Here is a 13,949-nt window from a genome sequence, read left to right as displayed (position 1 = left end):
GAGATGGGAGAAGAGAGAAAGAGAGATAGTGAGGTGGTGAGAGGAAAAACAGAAGTGAGAGAGATAGTGGGGGAGAGAGGAAACGGAGGGTAAACCATGAAGTTTAATTTGAAAGGAAGCGGAGTCTGTCCTGTGATGCATGGTGACAAATGTTTCTTTGCCAAGGATGACTGGGTTCCCCACTCTGTGGTTCCATGTTATTTACATCAATTACACCAGGGTGGAATTCCTAATACTATAAGCTGGACCAGGCCTTGATAGGCTGCTGATGACAAGGGAGAAGGAAAAAGGAAATTACTAATATCTATTAGTTATTTTTTCACTTTTATGAGTTATAGAGTATTTATTTATTTATTCAGTATATATAATTATACTACTGAAAACTATTAAACACTATTGAACAAAAGGAAATGTGACAGCTTTAAGCAATAAACACTGGTTAGGTCAATTAATTCCCTTTAAGAAGTTAAGTCAAAAAATATGTATAATATTATATTATAATAACATTAAATGATTATTATATATATTATAACCCTGACTTATGCGCTAACAAGTAAGTAAGCCTTGGAAAATGTAAGCCTTGTCTAAGCCCGAACAGCCCATAGGGCAGAGGAATCCCCTGATTCTGTAGCTTGATGTACACCCCCTGGACAAGACGCTAATCTATCGCAGGGCCTTACCCCCAATCCATCTCCTTAATGTCAAGCAGAGAGGCACTGGGTACCATTTCTTGTCTTTGGTATGACTTAACCAGGGATTGAACCCCCAACCTTACAATCTCAGAGCAGACACTTTAACCACATGGCCACTGAAACAATAACAGGATTTTACAGCAAACAACATGTTACACCTGCTACTGCTATTGGTGTACATAAGTCAAATTTAGGGTTATGGTGCTCATTTGAATTTCATGTTTTTTCCGCTCTTAAATGTACTTCACATAGAACATTGTTCTTTGTATTTACAGTATGTAATGGAAACATTGTTAAGAGAATTATGGTTATTAGATGTGGTTGCCTTCATCATGGCCTCTCCACCCCAGTGAGGATGGGGTTCTCTTCAGCAGGGCAGTCCTTGGTCTCCAGAGCCACCCTGAAGCAGCTTCCTCATGCGGTGGTATGGAGAGAGCTGCTGGGCTGGGACCAGCATCAACACGTCCTTCCAGACGGAAGCTGGAGAGACCAGAGGAGACCGTAGTTAGATTAGGTGAGTGTGTATGTGTGTAGGGGAGGGCGTAGTCTTTCTTAACTCCAAAGGGTACAGAGAGAACAGTCTTGAGGTTCCAAAAGACTTGGGTTTGATACCTGTTCGAGTCACCCCAGTCTGATTAGGACATTAGACCCACCTCACCACCTGGATCTCTCTGGAGCACCACTCGTTCTCCAGGTAACGACGGCTGATCACACAGATGGTCTTTCTGCTCCCGTAGATGGCATCTGTGATGTTGTCTATAATGGGTTTGCCTGTGGAACACAATTGCAAATAAATACTTAGTAAATACAAGTTGCATGTACAGACACATGCCTTTTCAGATTACAGATTACAACCAGTTAAATACATTTTTCTGGTTTAAAAAAAAACTTCCCTACACAACCAGTATGCAACCTGACCATGATATCATAAAAGAGATCCTAACTATGTTATTGCCACCAGTTTAGCCCACTGGGAATTGTGATCGACTGGGTATTGAATGCTCAGTCAGTACTGGACGGTTTCCTGTCTCTGACAGAAGACACATGAGAACCTGTATACGGGTGCTTCAAAGACTGCCAAATCTGATCGCTTGTGTGTATCTTCAACAACATGGTGATATTCTGACACTGTGTGAACAGTTTTCAACCAATGGCAGACCACAACAGGGACATCACTGACCTATTTTGTTAATGTTGAACAGACTGTCATACCCTACAGCAAATAAACTCAGCAAAAAAAGAAACATCCCTTTATCAAATAACTTCACAGATCTTCATTGTAGGGGTTTAAACACTGTTTTCCATGCTTCAATGAACCATAAACAATTAATGAACATGCACCTGTGGAACGGTCGTTAAGACACTAACAGCTTACAGACGGTAGGCAATTAAGGTCACAGTTATGAAAACTTAGGACACTAAAGAGGCCTTTCTACTGATTCTGAAAAACACCAAAAGAAAGATGCCCAGGGTCCCTGCTCATCTGCGTGAACGTGCCTTAGGCATGCTGCAAGGAGGCATGAGGACAGCAGATGTGGCCAGGGCAATAAATTGCAATGTCCATACTGTGAGACGCCTAAGACAGCGCTACAGGGAGACAGGACCGACAGCTGATCATCCTCGCAGTGGTAGACCATGTGTAACAACACCTGCACAGGATCGGTACATCCGAATATCATACCTGCGGGACAGGTACAGGATGGCAACCACAACTGCCAGAGTTACACCAGGAACGCACAGTCCCTCCATCAGTGCTCAGACTGTCCGCAATAGGCTGAGAGAGGCTGGACTGAGGGCTTGTAGGCCTGTTGTAAGGCAGGTCCTCACCAGACATCACCAGCAACAACGTCGCCTATAGGCACAAACCCACCGTCGCTGGACCAGACAGGACTGGCAAAAAGTGCTCTTCACTGACGAGTGACGGTTTTGTCTCACCAGGGGTGATGGTCGGATTCGTGTTTATCGTTGAAGGAAGGAATGTTACACTGAGGCCTGTACTCTGGAGTGGGATCGATTTGGAGGTGGAGGGTCCGTCATGGTCTGGGGCGGTTTGTCACAGCATCATCGGACTGAGCTTGTTGTCATTGCAGGCAATCTCAACGCTGTGCGTTACAGGGAAGACATTCTCCTCCCTCATGTGGTACCCTTCCTGCAGGCTCATCCTGACATGACCCTCCAGGATGACAATGCCACCAGCCATACTGCTCGTTCTGTGCGTGATTTCCTGCAAGACAGGAATGTCAGTGTTCTGCCATGGCCAGCGAAGAGCCCGGATCTCAATCCCATTGAGCACGTCTGGGACCTGTTGGATCGGAGGGTGAGGGCTAGGGCCATTCTCCCCAGAAATGTCTGGGAACTTGCAGGTGCCTTGGTGGAAGAGTGGGGTAACATCTCACAGCAAGAACTGGCAAATCTGGTACAGTCCATGAGGAGGAGATGCACTACAGTGCAGCTTGTGGCCACACCAGATACTGACTGTTCCCTCAGAACCCAGAGCTCATTATGGGTTTTGTAGGAGACAAAGGCATCATACTGATGAGGCACACAACTGTTCCTCCTCTTGGTGTCTTGGAGATAAGCCAGCAAGAGGTAGTAGGCATAGACCACCTGCCATCTCAGGAAATGGTAGATAAAAGACCCCAACAGGGTGCAGAGGACCAGAGAAGTGGTGGAGATAAAGTAGAAGAAGTCTACAGTATGTCTACTGAACAGGAGTGGCTGTCAAGGTCTAACAGTTTAGTACCGTGAAGATCCTTTGGATATGTGCAGACAAACTCATGGGCATCAATAACCTGTGTCTGGCTGTTCTTCTTCACCCACTGGATGAACCAAGCATTGCTGCAGTCACAGCTGAAAGGGTTATTTCTCATGTCCAGGTAAATCAAGGCAGGGAGAGTATGTATCACTGTCTCATTTTGGTTCACTTGCAAAAATTCTACTTCTGTTAGGTTGGCTCCTATGAGGAAATCTAAGGACTGAAGTTGACATTCGGACAGGTGGAGTCTTTTGAGCCTTGGGATTGGGTGAAACAACTCTGGAGGGTGGGTGACAAAGTTAATCTTGTTGAAGTCAAGGTACTCCAACTTGGGTGTATAAATGAATGTGTCTGGATGCAGGGACGTTTTTAAAAGGACTTTGTTAAAAAGATGACTGGCTCCAAGTGATGATAAAGATGTCAGACCTTCAAGAAAGTTGGATGGTAGATAATACAAACCCTGACTGTGGATTTTCAGGTTAACCAGAGATAGCAGGTGAGAGAAGGGTGGAGGGATTACTTTAACATCTGTTAAATATCCAATATGATTGCAGGAGATTAAGAGTTTTTAAATCTGTTAGACCTGTGAACACATTGTCTGCAATTCCTCCTCGATTGATGTCACTTGATGCTAGATCAAGTGTTGTAAGGTTGGCCATTCCCTCAAAGGCCCAAGCTTCAATAAGGTGAATTTGATTATTAGATAAAGACAATGTTTTGAGTGATTGTAAGCTTTTAAAGGACCTGTTAACGACATATAACAGCTCATTTTCTCCCAAATCTAAGATCTCTAGTTTTTGCAAACCCTCCTGGACTAAACCGTTAAGGTAATTTCAGATGGTTTCCTCTAAGGCTGAGGGTCCTTAATGCTCCCAAATATATATATATATATATATATATTTTTTTTTTTTTATTTCACCTTTATTTAACCAGGTAAGCCAGTTGAGAACAAGTTCTCATTTACAACTGCGACCTGGCCAAGATAAAGCAAAGCAGTGCGATAAAAACAACAACACAGAGTTACATATGGGGTAAAAAAACAAAGTCAAAAAATACAACAGAAAATATATATACAGTGTGTGCAAATGTAGCAAGTTATGGAGGTAAGGCAATAAATAGGCTAAAGTGCAAAATAATTACAATTAGTATTTACACTGGAATGCTAGATGTGCAAGAGATTATGTGCAAATAGAGATACTGGGGTGCAAAAGAGCAAAATAAATAACAATATAGGGATGAGGTAGTTGGGTGGGCTAATTTCAGATGGGCTGTGTACAGGTGCAGTAATCGGTAAGGTGCTCTGACAACTGATGCTTAAAGTTAGTGAGGGAGATAAGAGTCTCCAGCTTCAGAGATTTTTGCAATTCGTTCCAGTCATTGGCAGCAGAGAACTGGAAGGAATGGCGGCCAAAGGAGGTGTGTCACGCCCTGACTCAGGGGACTCTTATATGTTGAGTCAGGGTGTGTGTATTCTTTGTTTGTGCATATTCTATGTGGGTTTTCTAGGATGTGTAGTTCTATGTTGGCCGGTGTGGTTCCCAATCAGAGGCAGCTGTCGCTCGTTGTCTCTGATTGGGGACCATACTTAGGCAGCCTTTTGGCACTAGTGGGTTGTGGGATCTTGTTCCGTATAAGGTATGTTGTTTGTGTCTACCTTGGACTTCGTTTATTGTTTTGTCGAGTGTTTATTAAGTTTAAATAAACATGTATGCATATCACGCTGCGCCTTGGTCCGTCCCGTCAATGAACGAACGCGTCAATGAACGAACGTGACAAGGTGTTGGCTTTGGGGATGACCAGTGAGATATACCTGCTGGAGCGCAGACTACGGGTGGGTGCTGCTATGGTGACCAATGAGCTAAGATAAGGCAGGGATTTGCCTAGCAGTGATTTATAGATGGCCTGGAGCCAGTGGGTTTGACGACGAACATGTAGTGAGGACCAGCCAACAAGAGCGTACAGGTCACAGTGGTGGGTAGTGTATGGGGCTTTGGAGACAAAACGGATGGCACTGTGATAGACTACATCCAATTTGCTGAGTAGAGTGTTGGAGACTATTTTGTAAATGACATCGCCGAAGTCAAGGATCGGTAGGATAGTCAGTTTTACGAGGGCATGTTTGGCAGCATGACTGAAGGAGGCTTTGTTGCGAAATAGGAAGCCGATTCTAGATCTAACTTTTGATTGGAGATGCTTAATGTGAGTCTGAAAGGAGAGTTTACAGTCTAACCAGACACCTAGGTATTTGTAGTTGTCCACATACTCTAGGTCAGACCCATCGAGAGTAGTGATTCTAGTCGGGTGGGCGGGTGCCAGCAGCGTTCGATTGAAGAGCATGCATTTTGTTTGACTAGTGTTTAAGAGCAGTTGGAGGCTACTGAAGGAGTGTTGTATGGCATTGAAGCTTGTTTGGAGGTTTGTTAACACAGTGTCCAATGAAGGGCCAGATGTATACAAAATGGTGTCGTCTGCGTAGAGGTGGATCTGAGAGTCACCAGCAGCAAGAGCGACATCATTGATATACACATAGAAAAGAGTCGGCCCAAGAATTGAACCCTGTGGCACCCACATAGAGACTGCCATAGGTTCCAGACAACAGACCCTCCGATTTGACACATTGAACTCTATCTGAGAAGTAGTTGGTGAACCAGGCGAGGCAGTCATTTGAGAAACCAAGGCTATTTAGTCTGCCAATAAGAATGCGGTGGTTGACCGAGTCGAAAGCCTTGGCCAGGTCGATGAAGACGGCTGCACAGTACTGTCTGTTATCGATCGCGGTTATAATATCGTTTAGGACCTTGAGCGTGGCTGAAGTGCACCTATGACCAGCTCTGAAACCGGATTGCATAGCGGAGAAGGTACGATGGGATTCGAAATGGTCGGTGATCTGTTTGTTAACTTGGCTTTCAAATACTTTCGAAAGGCAGGGCAGGATGGATATAGGTCTGTAACAGTTTGGATCTAGAGTGTCAAACCTTTGAAGAGGGGGATGACCGCGGCAGCTTTCCAATCTCTGGGGATCTCAGACGTTACAAAAGAGAGGTTGAACAGGCTAGTAATAGGGGTTGCGACAATTTCGGCGGCTAGTTTTAGAAAGAAAGGGTCCAGATTGTCTAGCCCAGCTGATTTGTAGAGTCCAGATTTTGCAGCTCTTTCAGAATATCAGCTGTCTGAATTTGTGTGAAGGAGAAGCGGGGGGGGCATGGGCAAGTTGCAGCGGAGGGTGCAGAGTTGGTGGCCGGGGTAGTGTTAGCCAGGTGGAAAGCATGGCCAGCCGTAGCAAAATGCTTGTTGAAGTTCTCGATTATTGTAGATTTATCGGTGGTGATAGTGTTTCCTAGCCTCAGTGCAGTGGGCAGCTGGGAGGAAGTGCTCTTATTCTCCATGGACTTTACAGTATCCCAAAGCTTTTTGGAGTTAGTGCTACAGGATGCAAATTTCTGTTTGAAAAAGTTAGCCTTTGCTTTCCTGACTGCTTGTGTATATTGGTTCCTAACTTCCCTGAAAAGTTGCATATCGCGGGGGCTATTTGATGCTAATGCAGTACGCCACAGGATGTTTTTGTGCTGGTCAAGGGCAGTCAAGTCTGAGGAGAACCAGGGGCTATATCTGTTCTTAGTTCTGTATTTTTTGAATGGGGCATGTTTATTTAAGATTGAGATGAAATTACTTTTAAAGAACAACCAGGCATCCTCTACTGACGGAATGAGATCTATATCCACCCAGGATACCTGGGCCATGTCAATTAGGAAGGTCTGCTCGCTAAAGTGTTTTAGGGAGCGTTTGACAGTGATGAGGGGTGGTTGTTTGACCACGGACCCGTTACGGACGCAGGCAATAAGGCAGTGATCGCTGAGATCCTGGTTGAAGACAGCGGAGGTGTATTTAGAGGGTAAGTTAGTCAGGATGATATCTATGAGGGTACCCATGTTTACTGATTTAGGGTTGTACCTGGTAGGTTCGTTTATAATTTGTGTGAGATTGAGGGCATCTAGTTTGGATTGTAGGATGGCCGGGGTGTTAAGCATATCCCAATTTAGGTCACCAAGCAGTACGAACTCTGAGGATAAATGGGGGTAATCAATTCACATATGGTGTCCAGGGCACAGCTGGGGGCTGAGGGGGGTCTGTAGCAAGCGGCAACAGTGAGAGACTTATTTCTGGAAAGGTGGATTTTTAGAAGTAGAAGCTCAAACTGTTTGGGCACAGACCTGGATAGTATGATAGAGCTCTGCAGGCTATCTCTACAGTAGATTGCAACTCCACCCCCTTTGGCAGTTCTATCTATACGGAAAATGTTATAGTTGGGGATGGAAATGTCAGAATATTTGGTGGCCTTCCTAAGCCAGGATTCAGACACTGCTAGTACATCAGGGTTGGCGGACTGTGCTAACGCAGTGAATAACTCAAACTTAAGAAATAGACTTCTGATATTATCATACAAGAAACCAAGGCTTTTGTGATTGCAGAAGTCAACAAATGATAGCGCCTGGGGAGTAGGAGTGATACTGAGGGCTGCAGGGCCTGGGTTAGCCTCTACATCACCAGAGGAACAGAGGAGGACTAGAATAAGGATACGGCTAAAGGCTTTAAGAACTGGTCTTCTAGTGCGTTGGGTACATAGAATAAAGGGGGCAGATTTCCGGGCGTTGTAGAAAAGATTCAGGGCATTATGTACAGACAAGGATATGGAAGGATATGAGTACAGTGGAGATAAACCTAAGTGTTGGGTAACAATGAAAGAGATAGCATCACTGGAGGCACTGATTGAGTCGGTCTCCACGTGTATGTTGGGTGGGACAAAGGAGCTATCTAAGGCAGGTTTAGCTGGGCTGGGGGATCTACAGTGAAATAGTACAATTATAAATAACCGAAACAGCAATAAGCAAACCATATTGACATGGGAGAAAGGCATAAAGCAATCACAGGTGTAATTTGAGAGAGCTAAGGCAACAGCTGGTAATGACGACACAGTTTGGGCTGAGGCTAAACATAAACAGGATGCGGTACCGTAAAAAGGAAGAGTCCAGCAGGCATCAGCTGTATCGCTGAGTTATCATAAGGTCCGGTGAACAGCAATAGGATAGTTCGGAGGTAGTTCGGGGGCTGCTAAAGCACTAGCGAGCAAGAGGCCATGGCTAGCGTGTGCTAGCGGGTGGGGGTAGCAGATGGAATCTTCGTGGTCGACGTCGTAACGGGAAGCCTGTTGTAACCACATCATACGATTTCGTCGGCAGACCAGTAGTGTAGGATCGGCGGGGCTCCGTGTCAACACTAGGTGGTCCCGTCCGGTTGACAGAGAGGTAGATAGCCGGGAGATGGGCCTAGCTCAGGATGATTAGCCAAACCACAACGTCCATTTTGTTGCAGCTAGCTGGTAGCGATGAATCCAGAGTTAAAGGTCCAGTGATTCAGTGATTCCGGCAGAAAAACTGATATGTTCTGGGTCGATAACGCGCTGTGCAGACAGTGCAGACTGGCCGAATAATAGTCCAGGCTAGAGCTGGCTGGTAGGTGGTGCAGGCCACGGACAATGGTGAAAAACCGCTAACGGTAGCTAATAGCAAGTAGCTAGTTAGCTGGCTACTCCCGTCCGGTAGACCGAGAGGTAGATAGCAGGGATATGGGCCTGGCTCTAGGCTAGCTCGAGGCTAACTGGTGCTTGCATCGGGGGCAGTGGTGATTAGCCAAACAGCAACATCCATTAGGTTGCGGCTAGCTAGTTGCGATCCGGTGATTAATGTCCAGTGATTAAATTATTCCGGCAGAAAAATCCAATGTTCTGGGTGAAATACCGCTAACTGTGGCTAATAGCAAGTAGCTAGTTAGCTGGCTAGCTAGTTTCAACTGGAGATTCTAGATAAAAGGTAAGTCAATAATAGAATCCGTTCCACATCGAGTGAGGCGGGTTGCAGGAAAGTATATTTTGTAGAAGGATGAAAAGTCTGATAGGGAAATATGTACGAAAAAAACAAAACAAAAACAGGGTATTTACAGGCTATTTACAGACACACGACAAAAACAGGACTGTACTTCTACGCCATCTTGGAGAGGAGCTGTGTAATCAAATCCTTGATTACACAGTTTAAAAAAATGTGATTTGATTTCCGAATAGAAAGAGTGTTTTGAGTACTTTAAGATTGGCAAAATCTGAGCAGCCAAGTTTATTGACGCTATTGTGGCTGATCTTTCAGTGGGAGATAGGGTGAATGTGTCAAAGACCTGACTGGGCCCAGCACCCCACGGTATGGCTTGTTATAGTGTTGTGTCAAAGACATTAAAACGAAAAGCTTCCAGTGTTGGATAGCCATTACCAGCTAGCTAACATAGCATCCATCTCTCTCTGTCTCCCTCTCTTGCTTCTCCATTTTTTAAGGAATGTGTTTGTTCAAAACTGTTAAACTACTGTCTTTCTCTCTCTTTGAGTCAACTACTAACAACATATTATGCACTGCAGTGCTAGCTAGCTGTAGCTTATGCTTTCAGTACTAGATTCATTCTCTGATCGGTTGGCCCAAAAGAGCTCTGATAGGTTGGAGGAGGTCCTCTGGAAGTTGTCATAATTACTGTGTATGTCTATGGATGTGGGTGAGAACCATGAGCCTCCTAGGTTTTCTATTGAAGTCTATGTACCTAGATGAAGACAGAAACTAGCTGTCCTCCAGCTACACCATGGTGCTACCCTACAGAGTGCTGTTGAGGCTACTGTAAACTTTCATTGCAAAACAGTGTGCTGTAACCAATTATATAGCTTTTTTAATGCTTCACTATTTATATTTTTATGAAATTCACTGAGGAGAATGGTCCTCCCCTTCCTCCTCTGAGGAGCCTCCATTGTATTCAACATAGTGGGTTATGTCACATTTGACATTGGTGATTATGTCACACAGTTATGCCACATTTATGAACCCTTTATAAATCATGACATACGGTTATAGATGCTTTGTAACACATTTATGTAGTCCTCTTTTGTTCTCTATTACTCCTCTATTATTCCCGCAAGCAAGGGGGGAGGCCGATGACATCAGAGGGCACCCTCAGACCAACACCTTCAATGGTCTACTCCTTTGCAGTTGTGTCAAAAAAAATAGTATTTTCCTAAAAACATATTCGTTTACCCTTAAGTGTGTGTACAAAAAAAAGGAAGTTTTAATAACAATAATGTTCACCTACTGTATATGAAGTTAAGACTGAAAACCATTTCTGCCTTATTAGTTAGTATTTCACTGCCAATGATTCACTTGTTCTCTGACAACCTGTGATCAAACAGGATCCAACCTAAACCGTCCGTCTACTAAACCCCTAGTGAGAGATACCATTTCAATCCATTCTACTCTAAACTTGTGATCATTGTTAAATTTGATTGTTCTGTAAAATAATACAACTCAGCCCTAAGGGCAAGCATCCCTTCTTGCCTCCACTCTTTACGCCTTTGTGTTCCCATAAAGCTTACGATGAGGGCTCATTCATCTAAATCTGCTGGCCAACCAAATGAAATAAATCAAGAGTTTCCCTAAATATAACAATATTTGTGTTGGCGGGAGTGGGGGATAATTAATGAGCGCAGCTGCACTAATTAAAAGCCATCCGAGTTCCATTAATCTTGAATGTTGAGTCCGATAGTTTTTCATAAATGGCCAGCCACACCTTTTTTCGTGAAGACCGTTGTCCTTGGACTCACTTTTTAGGTGATTTTGGAAAGCGTTGTTGGTTTTAAGCATCATGAAGAAACGTAAAGGCACAATTAATAACGTAGGCTGAGACGGGGACACTGTTTTTTGTAGTGTCCATGTTTGAAAGAGATAAAGTGTTAGCTCGGAAACCTTGGCCCAACATTCAGAAGAATTTCATAGACACACAATTGGTTGATGTTTGTAAACTGCATATCGGTCTGTTAGTTATGGGCTTAATCATGGGGTAGACCTTTACAAAATGATCAAATAGAGTCAAAGAGACATTCTTCATTGTCACAGAGAATGTCAACTCTATATATTGCATTTCTATCTACAAAGTTCAAACTGGTTCAGCCTTCTGAATACATCCCAGCTGAAGGTGGCCATTGCAACAACCTGTTGACATTGGACAGCCATTTGTCACCATGTTGAGAAGGTGCGGCCGCCAATGAGGGAAATTAAACAAACAATAATCTTGTTACAGTATCTAATGACCAGGGTTGGGGTAAATTACAGTCAATTCAAAAAAGTCAACCAAACTCCAATTCAAATTCAAATTTTTCCTAATTGAAAAGCATTGAATAGAATTTTAATTGTAATTTTAGCATACTTCCTGAATTGACTGGAATTTAAATGGAATTGACCCAAACCCTGCTAGTGACCTCACTGCTCATTCAGTGAAATGAGACACATCCTTTGCACATTAGAGGAAAGCGTTGGTTCTCTCTTATAATCCAAAGTGAGGCTCACCAACAGAGAAGCTAGCTAGGGCACTCTCACTGATTCCTGGATGAGGTCCTCATAGTGTGTAGGTAGGCAATCTGGGACAGTGTCATATGTAATAAGCATACTGTATTGATCCTCACTATAAGAGCCCCGTTACAATTCCCACCAAGTGGGTTAACCCTATTGGCGCGATGCGTAGGCCTTTCACGACAGAGACCAGGGTTCGCTTCTCTGCCCTGCCTTTTGTTACTATACGTTAGCCTAGCATTTTAATGTAAACATGAAAAGAATAGGTCAGAATATCTGCATCATTACGTCAACAACCAAATAGCATCATTTACTGTATTTTGGGAGGAGCTAGTTGGTCTACCCCCAAACTCTTGTCTTAAGAAGCCGAACTCTAAGCAATACAAGTAACAATGTATTCACCAAAACAATGCTAGTGTTCTAGTAAATGGGTTAAGCAATGCTAACAACATGTGCATACTGCTCATACCAAAACAGTATTTGTGTTTAGCCCTTATGAAAGACCTAGCATCTCCAAATGACTGCTAACTCCAGCTACCAGGCTAATCTCCAAAACCTGGTAAAGAGCTCATTCCTGTTAATTTAATACAAATATATTAATTATTGATGGCTTGCTGAGACGCTCAAATTAAGATGTAAAGACGTAAATGTATGTAAAGTGTGTCATTTGTACACAAAATAATTCACTTTCAATCAAAAATTCACTTTCAATCAACTACACCACACCATATAAACACAAACACGGAAAAACAAATGTCAAACTGTTCGTGTACATGGTCAAACATAATCATACACATTGCACACGTGTCTGAACACAGACACACACAGCGTGGTGTTGTTTTGCACAGGTAATTTTTAATCATCGGTTTAACTGATGGCTGGCAACATGCACTGGGTCAGCGACTCTCCAGTAGCTAAGAGGCACAAGTGACCCCGGCCGCCAAGGTGTGCAGCGACAAAGACTGCTGTTTCACGGCCAGGATTGATGATCTCATCAAATTGTCACTACGGCGATGAGGGCGCAAGGGCGGGCTACATGCAGAGTGTGTGTGTGTGTGTGTGTGTATGTGTGGAGCAGTGGCAGTCGGTGAAATTTAAGATGAGGGAGGACGAATTTTGGGGGGGAGCATGGCCTTATTTCTATTACAGCATATTGGATAACTGTCATTATATTCCATTCACCCAGCTCAATGTAACATCGATAGGTTTCAGCTACTACTCAAATTTCCCCTTTAGCTATCATGAGGTTGCTACAACCTAGACAATAAATGGAAGTTTACAACGTAGGTGCACAGGTCGAGATAAACATTTGAGTAATGAAGGTGACAGACAGTGACACATTCAAAAGCGCATCTAGCTGATCTAGGGTGTAATCATTAGTCCAACAGTTGCAGACAAGAGTTTCTATTGGACAAATTCAGGTATGTTTATCCCCGTTTCGTTCTGTTTGCTTCCTTTTAAGAAACGTTTTTCAACAGAATCGGCGGAATGAATACACCCCTGACAAACAGCATGATCATTTTGCTAGTTGTAGAATTCATTCTCGCATCTACATGCACTCCTCCTCTCACCTTTTCCCTTCGCTTGTGGACTTCAGTGCACAACACATCAGCTGTCTGTGACCAGGCAAAAAAAACTTTCCAAGCCAAACCTTCATATTGTAACCGCTAACCGCTACACACAGCCTACATCGTTGTCACCATATTAGCTAATGTCATAGCTAGTCGACATAGCTATTTGAACAAACGCGTTAGTAAACCCGCTACAATCATGCAGTACAGTACAAGCAGTTTAGCAGTTACACCGGCAGGCCCCGGTGGCAATAAATTAATCAAACCAAAAGCTTAACTTGACTTGGAAGAGTTCCAGTGTTGGATAGCCATAGCCAGCTAGCTAACATAGCATCCCTCTCTGTTTGAGCTGGTTGTTTGAGTAGGCTAAACTAGCTAGCTGCGTTCTCTAGCTAAGTGAATGTGAAAAAATATCAAACAAAATATAGCTAGCTCTCTCTCGCTCGTTTCTCCTTAATTTTTAAAGAAATTATCTAATTTGTTCAAAATTATTTTACTATTGCCT

General features: G+C 43.6%; 1 pseudogene; it reads right to left on the bottom strand.

Moving 5' to 3' along the window:
- Nucleotides 1–1,059: 1,059 nt before the first annotated feature.
- Nucleotides 1,060–13,949, bottom strand: part of LOC123491452 — a 41,386-nt pseudogene continuing 28,496 nt past the window's right edge.

The sequence above is a fragment of the Coregonus clupeaformis genome, chromosome 8, assembly GCF_020615455.1.
Source record: "Coregonus clupeaformis isolate EN_2021a chromosome 8, ASM2061545v1, whole genome shotgun sequence".
Classification (NCBI taxonomy): domain Eukaryota; kingdom Metazoa; phylum Chordata; class Actinopteri; order Salmoniformes; family Salmonidae; genus Coregonus; species Coregonus clupeaformis.
This window is presented reverse-complemented; position numbering and strand designations above follow the sequence as displayed.